Source organism: Schistocerca gregaria, chromosome X (genome assembly GCF_023897955.1).
Source record: "Schistocerca gregaria isolate iqSchGreg1 chromosome X, iqSchGreg1.2, whole genome shotgun sequence".
In the NCBI taxonomy this organism is placed as follows: Eukaryota; Metazoa; Arthropoda; class Insecta; order Orthoptera; family Acrididae; genus Schistocerca; species Schistocerca gregaria.
The window spans coordinates 658,517,630-658,528,719 of record NC_064931.1 but is presented as its reverse complement, the minus strand read 5'-3'; positions in this window follow the sequence as shown (position 1 = coordinate 658,528,719).

Below are 11,090 nucleotides of genomic sequence, written 5' to 3'. Positions count from 1 at the left end.
CGGGACAATCTTCAGCATAAGCAACTCCTTCTGCAGGTCTTGTATACTGAACTTATAAGGAAGTCCCCTCATTACTAAGCTGATGGGTTTTTCGTGATCTGTGGCATAGGTGTAGTAGCCCCAGTTTTTGCTTGTCAACTCCTTGGTTACGTTCTCAAAGTCTGACACTGACCTCGTGTGCAGTCTGTATAAATCCTTTCCAGCAGGTTTGAACTGAAACGGATCCTTGGCTACGCTCCTGTCTGCTTCGAGAAGTGTCATATATGTTTCTTCGAAGCAGATTATGATCGGAGGAGGCGTCTTTGCTTTGGGAGGGGGCGGCTGAGGGGGCGATTTTGCCTGATTCGCTTTCCGGATCTTGACTGTACGGCGTTCGAAGGAAAACTTTTTGGTCGCTCCCTTACAGAAATAGAGTAAAGAAACTGTTACGACTGGCGTATATGTACCCATATGCTTAACGCTGTTCAAAGAAAGCGCCGCTGGCGTAGTGGCCAAGGTATCTAGCTAACGAGCAGAAAAAATGATTCCAGCTGTTATCTTATTTGTATTTTTTCCTTGCCGAAACTGGTAGGAATAGGCAATCAATAAGTAATGATAACAAGACAGGCAAATCAATTTCAGGAACGACTTGGATTACTAAACAATTAAAGATTCAGTCCTGACTGCCTCACAATAGCCCTTTCAATCTGTCTGTTACATATCCTCACTTTCCTTCGAACAGGTACATGGAGGGTGTATGTGATATAAACATTCAAAACAAATGTACCCGCGGCGCGAAAAAAGTCTAATGAAATTCAGTCTTCGTCCAACTACATCGTTCCACCTGAAGATTTGGCAGAAAACAGACTTCGTTTACGTTTAAAAATATTTATTTTCCTGGAATTAATTTTAATGCATACCACGCATACTATATCATCGCCTAAAAATTGGTGCTGAAAAGTAATCATGAACTATACTGTGAATCGTTGTTGTAATAGTACGGTTTTGCAGTTCCCGGCCGGCCTCGGAGGTCTCGCGGTTCTAGGCGCGCAGTCCGGAACCGTGCGACTGCTACGGTCGCAGGTTCGAATCCTGCCTCGGGCATGGATGTGTGTTATGTCCTTAGGTTAGTTAGGTTTAAGTAGTTCTAAGTTCTAGGCGACTGATGACCACAGCAGTTGAGTCCCATAGTGCTCAGAGCCATTTGAACAATTTTTTTTGCAGTTCCCTCTGCGTTTGCATAAGCACAGTGCAATTCTGAAACCTTCAAATAAAGTTCTGTGCTACGCCTCGCTGTTAACAAGCATTGAGCGGACGGTGGCCCAAGTGACAACTTGACAGCAGTACTACTCGGAACTGTTTTCATACAGGGAGTCTTAAAAGTTTAATTCCTTATTAATCCAAATCGTTTCGAAATTTATTGACCTACCTTACTATTATTCGTTATTGATTACCGTATTAACCCTTCTAGTGATACGAATTTAGATACGGAGAAAATAAAAATATTAAAAAAATACAGAATGCATGTCGGAAACGAGCAGAGGTTTTCTGCTCCACAGCAAGATGCCTTTGTCGTCACACCAGCGGTGCTTTCTTTTAACGGTGTTTAAGCTATTGATACACAAGCGGCAGCTGTAACAGTTTTTGGCACAACCCACATATGATGATGACCAAGTGTACAATTTTCGATTATCTATCGATCCCGTAAATTTTGAGTCGGTTACGCGTCATATACAGTTGGGATGGTTTTTTTCAAAAAAAGGGTGGGGGTGGTGTTGAGCGAAAATATCTTACAGTCCTTCATTTTGGGCTGTACGCAAACGACCTCCCAATTTTGAGCCGAATCAGTTAGCCGTATCTGAAGCTTTCTCCATGTAAGCATTTTAAATTAAATGGTGATAGAGGCGAGATCATAGTTGTGTTAAAATTTGGAGTTTAAAATGTTGATTCTACCACTCACGACGGGAAAGTGGCTATTTTCACGCATTCTGTAGGTACGTGGATGCATACAGACGTATGTCTGGTAGTCTGTTTCAGTTATAAATAAAAACTGCAGTGTGAAAGATGATATTTACTCTGTGTTCACTCTTGATGTGTAGCACCTTTTTCAGTGTTGTCACGAATATTGTATCTTTTTTGACGACGATAATCAATTAAAGTTTCGTGATGGTCTTTTAAACAGAAAATTGGTAACCAAAATAAATGAATACTGTAGAACGTACGAATATTGTGTTCTTCATCAGTAATTAGGAAGTTGTTCTATCAAGAAACGACGGAAGAAATAAGTTAACATGAAAATATTAAGAGGAGACTTATACGAAAGTGATCAAAATAGTAAAAAAAAATTATTGGGTCTTCCCTTAATACATGGTATTGAGTATTATATTCCAATTTCGGTTCTAAGTGTGATAAAAATAATAATTAACAAAAGCTTGCACAGGGCCACACCGCTTTGTTGTTCTGCATTTCTTCATGTTATTTATTCCTGCAGTGTTTCCTTGCAGTTTTACACAGTCACAATGTGGGGAATATTTTGGTGTTCAACAGATCCATAACTTCCACAAACTTGTGTTCATGGAAAAGCTCCTAATGAAAGTTACAGCTCTCTGATAGGAAAACCCTGCACCAAGACAACATTTGTTTCCACAACTGCTGATGAAGTTACAACGTATGATGCTTGTTTAGTTTTAAACTGTGTTGATCCTGGAAGACTACAGACTCTACAGAGGATAAGATTTGATGCACGAGCTTTCACACCCTCGACATTGAAGGAAATAGATAACATCAGGATTGAGGCAGCTGACATTATCGTTACTCAGTTTGAAAATCAGGTTAACCTAGGGGGACACGGAAAGCAAAGACTTTTTGAAAACGAAGAAGAGAATAGATATGGTTTGCACTAGTTCACCCACATAAGGTAAGACCTAATACGAACACTATCAAACCTTTGATCCAGGTTTCCCGTAACGAACATTTTGGCAACTTTATGTGTCTTTCCTTCACAAATCACTCACATCATAGTACTTAAATTTCCCTTGCAATTAGTCATTAGCGTAGTGAAACATTCTGTTGAAGGAATTTTCATTTACTACAATAATAAGGCATTTATGTAAAAGAAAAGCCCTAAGGTTTGGTATACTTTTTTTCCCGAAACTGGGAAGCTGTAAAAATCTAGCAAAAGAAGAATCAATATTCTTTTCCACAGATATCTGTAATTATGGTATAGCAAATACTGTACAAAAATATATTAATTTAGTTTTGATAGATTTTTCAAAAAAGGAACATTTGTGCTCACCTTGTTGTAAAAAATTAGAATTGTTTATAATTAAAAACACGTAACTTCAATAAGAATGAAAGGTATGAGCCTATTCGTATAACATTCCTTAACAACTGTGCCAAAATTAGTTACTTTATCTTGAAAACTTTGGATTTATAAGTTCTTTTTTTCAAAGTATTGCAACTTCGCATATGTCCCCTTTAAGCTTTTTGTGATATTTAAGTTTCTCTCGACTTATAAATATTCAAATAAATTGCAGCCGTGTTACGTCCTAGACAACCGTCAATATTTCGACAGGCGAATTACCCCGTCGCTTCCAGCACACAAATGCAGTGGTAGAGTGATCCACAAGAAAACACAAGAAAATTTAGACCCTTGGTCGGTGGGGTTAATTCTACGAAGAACCACAGTACGGCATATGCAAAAAGACGACACACAATCTATGAACAACCAGCGCACCGCACAACCAAAGATGACAACGTCAGAACTTATCGACAGTGCACATTTATTAACAACGGATGAGCAAGCAGCATTAACTATTTCTCTCTGTTGTTTGAACAGAGAGAGAGAGAGAGAGAGAGAGAGAGCACGATTCCAGCAGAATATAAGTGAAAAGTTCCGTCTCCGTTTCTAAGGTTACTTACTGATTTTAGGGTCTCTAGATAATGATCTTGACTTACGTAAGGCGGGTGTCTACAGTATCCCATGTTGTTGTTGCGTATCATGGTCAGACCATCAGAATCGTGAAATATCGGTGTGTAGAGCGTAAGAAGTACACAAGATTACAACAGCAGAAAAGATCTGCAATTCTAGAACATTGTCTTGGTACCAGTCATCCTATGGAAGACAACGCTATATGATTCGGGAGTACAGTTCCAGCTATTGGGTCAGCGTTATTAAAGAAGCAGTTGAAATCAATTTAGGAAGTGAACTTACATATTTTTGCCTGGATTCTGCTCTCTCTCTAGTCAAGCAACAGAGGTACCGAGTTATAGCTACTTACTCACCCGCTGGTAGTTAATAGTCATTATAGATAACTTCTAACGTGGGTCATCTTTAATTGTGTGGTGGCTGTAGCTGTTAACGGTGTGTGTGTGTTACCTTCTCGCATAGCCCTATTATTCTTCCTTGACTGGCTTATCCACGCCTACCGAGGGTTTCAATTTCCCTGCACAGTACTCTGTGCCTGAAAGTGGCTTTATCGAACTATCACCCACTGACGACCTCACCCGCCTGCATTTCTGTAAGTTATTTGAACACTAGAACTTTCTTCAAAATTTACCATGCGCTTCTGAGGTTTTTCTTCATCACGAGGTGGCAGTTCCAGAGCTTAGCAAGTGATACACTTCAGAAATTCTAGATATTCAGACATTGTTGCCTTCTCAGCAACTAAACACCGCAACTGTCATCCGATGAAGGAGCAATGCTTCCTAATCGTGTCTTATACAGGAAATTTTAAAAATAAATTACTGGTTACGCTGTTATTTTATTTATATATACCCGCATCATCCATATTGTCTTAACGCAATAATCTGAACTGCGCGGAAGCCGTTGACAAAAGTAATTTTGCATGGTCTATGTTTTGGGTTGCATTCTAACTTTAAAAAAAGAGGCAACTACGTATGGCTATGAGCACTACGGGACTTAATTTCTGAGGTCATCAGTCCCCTAGAACTTAGAACTACTTAAACCTGACTAACCTAAGGACAGCACACACACCCATGCCCGAGCCAGGATTCGAACCTGCGGCCGTAGTGGTCGCGCGGTTCCAGACTGTAGCGTCTAGAACCGCTCGACCAGCCCGGCCGGTGGCAACTATGTAGTTACATTAACGTGAACATTCCTAAAATCTGAAATATGCAAGACATACAGCATCACTTGATGTACAGTACATAAAGTTTCTATCGGTACGTATAGAGTTACTGTCAGGCGTAAGGGAAACTGATCATGAACTTTTCAAACTGGCTTCCAAGGAGTAGGGGGGGGGGGGGGGGGAGAATTGAGGATAGTAGTCCCGAAATGTCGAGGTGTTCTACAGAAGTGTTGGCACATGACACTATTGATGTGAACCGTTCGTTCGAATCAATAGTGTCATATGACACCTCTCCATGAAACACCGCGGAGGGGTCTCTAATTTTCCGCTAGACTTAGGCATATAGCCTGGTAACGGGAATTTTGCACTATAATATCGCCTCTCCTTCCAAATCAATTCAAACTGACGTAAAGCCTTTCCATCGTTTTCGAATAGGCTGCATTCTGAGCGAACATCTCAGAATTAGCTTGCGATAGCGACTTCGAATGCAAAAATGGGATTCGAGTCGATAAACATCGAAAGCAAATATGGAACTATAAACTGTTTAATTATGCTGATAAGTACCAGCTATAATCTAGAGTGATCGCCGTCTAAGTTACATAAATCCGTTAGACTAGTGGAAGTAGATCAACAAGTGTCGGAAGACCTCAACGAGTACGTGGAGTCATGCTGTTCACAGTGTTAGCCATATATTTTACTTTCTCGCTTCTTTTCACTTTTATAATTAATCTTAACAACGAAAATACAACAGCAATGCACAGACACTTATCACTGGCATCCTCGCGACACAGACACAGTACTGTCTGTAAAGACGCTACATTAACATTTCATCCCATCCTGCGAACAATATTGAGAATACCTGCAGTATTCAGACGGAACTAATAGCTAGGTAGTGAAGTTGAATAGCAACACAGTATAATTGAAAGCCATGCTGCTTGTCATCAGCGCACTTTCAGAAAGAAAGATATTTAGGACTATCTTCGTTCTCATTTTTCTCATGAAACTTCTAACATTTCCTAATAGGGAATAAACACCAGAAGTTCAATATAGCGGATATGACGTCACAGTGGTTATAGGCGCAGTCGCAGGAGACCAGTTACTTGCAGTACACTTCCTCATACTGGAAGATTATTTCTGCGTCTAGAGGAAATTTATACAACTTTCAAATATCTGTTGCAGTGATAGAGTGGATTTTGAAGCAATGTCCATTTATATGATAGAATACTTTGGTTTTTATTACTGTTGTAATAAATACCTCTGGAAATTGTGTTATGTTATGTTCTGTGTACGGGCAATTGTAGGAAATAACGTTCCATAATTCCACTCTCAACGGATTAAGTTCCTTCTCTCTTTTTGGTACATCAGTTAAATACATTATAACGGATATATAGCTGATAAATTGAGAAACTTATGAATCGATGTTAACTAATAAATATGGCTGCAATGGTGCTGATGAGAAGGTACAAAAGCTATAATAGTGATAGCAGCTGGAGGTGTTGAAGGGAGACTGAATTGCTGGTTACAGAAGTACATGCACTTAATGAATGAAATTTACTGATTGCTCTTATTATCACTGGAAAAAGAGTTGCGGAGTTATAACAGATTCATATATAATTTACTCATTAATGGACACAGGTGCGAGATGCACTACCAATGAAGAAAGTAGAAACAATACGCAACTCGTCGTCGCTTATTCTTTTGTTGCGGTGATCAAGTCATAGTCATCAGATCTTCCTAGTTTACATCCTGAGAGGTAACTGGTGGTGTGCACTAACACCTTACTGTCAGAGTGTAAAACTACCTTAAGCTACCGTAGACTATCATAAATAAGCGTAGAATACTGTAGTTTTCAATGTAATCATGGTTAAGTAAGATGGTAACCGCGTCACCTGAACATCAGGTTTGTTGCGTACCCATTGGGCGTTATCTCGCTCCTGTCGCGGTTTATACGAAAATTGTTGATCTTTAAAGTGAAATAGTGAAACAGAGGGATGCTGTAGTAAAAATTAAAAAATTGCAGATTTATCATATAGCGTCAGAAAACGCAACTTCCTCAAAAAATAAATAAAATTAAAAACTCTGCAAAAAAATACATATCAAACATCGTTTCAGTACTTCATCGGCTCTGTGAAACACGTTTCTGTAATTCATAAACAACTTTCGCACTTATTAATAATAACAGGGAACTCTTGTCTTTAATCACGATGAATAACGTTCTACTGAGTACAAAATAACAACAATAAATATGTAGCTTTCTTTATGTCTGTGCATGTAAATTGTACTTGCATCAAAAGTATTAGCTTTGGTTACATAAAAGCACAGTAGTTACACGATAAACAAACTTTTATTAAACTTTTTATTACTTGTAAACATTTTATTACTTGTAAACTTTTTATTACTTGTAAAAGGCAATTTGTATTCCGTAAAGATCTAAAATACACAACGGATTAACACTGAACGATTTTCGATTTCAATTATGTGCAAAACAAAGAAAAAATAAAGAGAAGTCGTCGGTTCACAATTTCACCAATACTACCGGCAATAATACAATTTACTACGTCATTTACATGCTGTAAAAAAACTACGGAACCATAGTTTTGGTAGCATGCAACTCTCCTTGCTGTGTATCATAGAAGTTATAAACTGTCGCAGAGGCACAGTGCCCACTAAATCCTATAACGGCACATCAAACGTTTTCGCTAATACCCACGCCGTTCAGAGTGAGTGCCACGCACGCACGCTCTCTCTCTCTCTCTCTCTCTCTCTCTCTCTCCTTCTCCCCGTCTCTGCACATTTAACACAATCATAATGAGCGAAGTGCCCTCAGAATTCAAGAAGTAATAATTGCTGCAGCAAAGAAGGCAGGTGCTTACAGATACGAATATTATCGAACTATCAGTTTAATAAGTCATGCTTGCAAATACTGACACGAATTATTTACTGAAGAGTGGAAAAGATGCTAGAGGCGGTGCTCGTGGCGGATTGTTTTGGATTCCAGAGAAACGTAGGAACCCGCAAGATAATGTTGACGCTACAACGTATCTTAGATTGAAGAAAGTCAAACTAAATTTTATAGCATTTGTAGACATAGACAGAGCATTAGACAATGTTCACTCAGATATATTATTTGAAATTCTGAAAGTAGCAGAGGTAAAATACAGGGAGCGAAAAGTTATCTACAACTTGTATGCAAACCATACTGAAGTTGTAAGAGGCGATGGACACGAAGGGGAAGCCGTAGATGACATGCGTGTGAGACAGGGTTTGTCAATCAATACATCGAGCAAACTGTGAACCCAAGAGAAATTAGGAAAGGGAATTAGGGACGGGAATTGAAATACTGGGAGAAGAAATAATATCTTTGAGGTTTGCTGACGACATATTAATTCTGTTAGAGACAGACAACAACTTGGAAGAGCAGTTGAACGAAATGAATAGTTTCTCGAAACAAGTCGTAAATCAATATAAAAAAGGTAAAAAAAAGGTAAAAGACTGCAGTGAATTAAATCAGGCGATTCTGAGGGAATTAGATTACGAAATGAGGCACTAAAAGTAATAGATGAATTTTGTTGTTTGGGCACCAAATTAACTGGTGATGGCTGGAGAACAGAGGATGAAAAATGTAAACTGGCGCTACCAAGGGAAACTTTGTGGTAAAGATAATTTTGTTAACATCAAACATAAATTTAAATATTAGGAAATTCTTTACTGAAAGTATTTGTCACATATGTACCCTTGAACGGAAATATAATGAAGACGATAAACGGTTAAGGCAAGAAGAGAATAGAAGCTTTTGAAATGTGCTGTTAGAATAAAACATTGAAAAGTACATGAATAGATCGTATAAGCAATGGGAAAATGCTAACTAACTGGAGAGAAAAGTAATTTACGCCACAATTTGACTAAAAGAAGGGATAGGTTGATATGATGCATCTTGAGGCGGCAAGGAATTTTCAGTTTTGTGATCGAGGGAAGCTAAAATACAGTCAACAGGTCCAAATAGAACTAGGTTGCAGCAGCATAGCGGGCAGAGCTGCATCAAACCAGTCTTCAGATTGAAGACAACAACACTGCATTACAGCTAGAGTTGTAAGACTACTGTAGGCTACTGTAGACTATCATAAATATGTATAGACTACAGGAGTTTTCTCAGTAACAATGTACTGTTGTCATCTTTACGTACGCGATCAGTGACTTACTAGGTTCCCCTACAAAAGTGGAAGCGGTGAGCTCTCTAGACCATTAGTTAGGATACATAGAGAGCAGGGTAACCTATGGAACACTTTTGTTCTACATAGTTATCCTCCTGTCTGTTAGTTAAAAGTAAACAGTATTTATAGCAAAATTGAAATTGTCAATATTCAATTCAGGTTTTATTCGAAAATTGTTGATTTGTAACTTGAAGCAGAGTGATGTTATAGTAAATTAAAAAAATCGGATTTATTGTACAGCAGTAGAAAACGCAATATCCTCACCAACAAGGTAAAATTAAAAAAAAGCCGCATTGCAAAAATATATCAATCATAGCCTCAATATTTAGTAGAACTTGTATAAACATATTTCCGTTATTCATAAACAACTGTCGCATTTATAAATAATAACAGGAAACTCTTGGCTTTGATTAAGAACGTTTTACTGAATACAAAATTATATATGTATCACGAAATAAAAGGTGTCTTACGTGATCTTACGTGAGTCAATATATATATAGGGTGACTCACGTAAGATCACGTAAGACATAACACTCCTTTTATTTCGTGATCGGTTACACAAATGTTAGAATATCAAGGGGCACCCACTTTTTGTCTGTTTTTTTTTTTTTAAGTGCTGGTATCAACGGAAGTATTGAACCACGTACGCTTTTTTAAATGGAACTGTATACTTTTTATAACTGCATTCGATAGCTCTTGAGAAGACAAATACAGTGATATAGCGTTTGTTAATGTTGACGTTGAAATCGGTCGTAAAAAATTCTAATAATGTCCTAGAATGTGAGAAAACGGTGGCCGGATACAGCATTTGCGGTGTAAACACTGCCAAGCAGGTGTCTCTCACCAGGCAGCGTAGCTGTATACCATAAGGTAGGCCTCTGATGCGAGAATAGAACTTTATTTTCCCTTGAACCAACTTACGACCCAGATGTAGGTTAACCTATGGATGTTGTGGATGGAAGTACGACATAGGCAAGAATCTAGCGTATCGAAACTATTTCACATCTGTGTATCCTCCAAGATTTACGTGAGCTGAAACGGAGGAATCAACTGTTCATTCTTTAAAAAAAATTGTTCAAATGGTTCTATCACCATGGGACTCAACATCTGAGGTCATCAGACTTAGAACTACTTAAACCTAACTAACCTAAGGACATCCACACAACCTATGACCGTAGCAGCAGCGCGGTTCCGGACTGAAGCGCCTACAACCGCTCGGTCACAGCGGTCGGCCATTCTTCAAAAATAAAGAGATTTTATTCGCTGCGAAAAGCAACTACTGTATTAAATATCTAATGTTAGAAGGAAGATTTGACCTATCTTTTCCTGTACGTGTCTATGTGCTTCTTAGAGGTAAAATATATGCTGTTGAACAACTCTCTCTACATGCACAGGCCTAAATTATATCACATGGAGTACATTCGTTGAACTAAACATGTTATTAAAAATACTTTGGTCACCACCTGTACACCGAGAAATAAATATTCTTCTTAACGAAACGTAATTTAATGCTGAACGTAAGCGCGTAATGACAGTATTACCAGCTACTTGCAGTACACGCTGTCGACTTACTTGACATTGCAATGCAATTTCGTACACCCGTTAATAAAATAAACAATTTACTGAGACTGATTTGGTAACCTCCCACATCACATTATATAAATCTCTTTTTCCAAAAAAAAAAAAAAAAAAAGACACCACGTATCCCTTATTTAAGCACGTGTTCAAACTGTTGACCATGGTCTGAAAGGAACATTTGCAATCACCGTTAGAAAGAACGATGAACAGATGCAATCACAGCGGATGATAT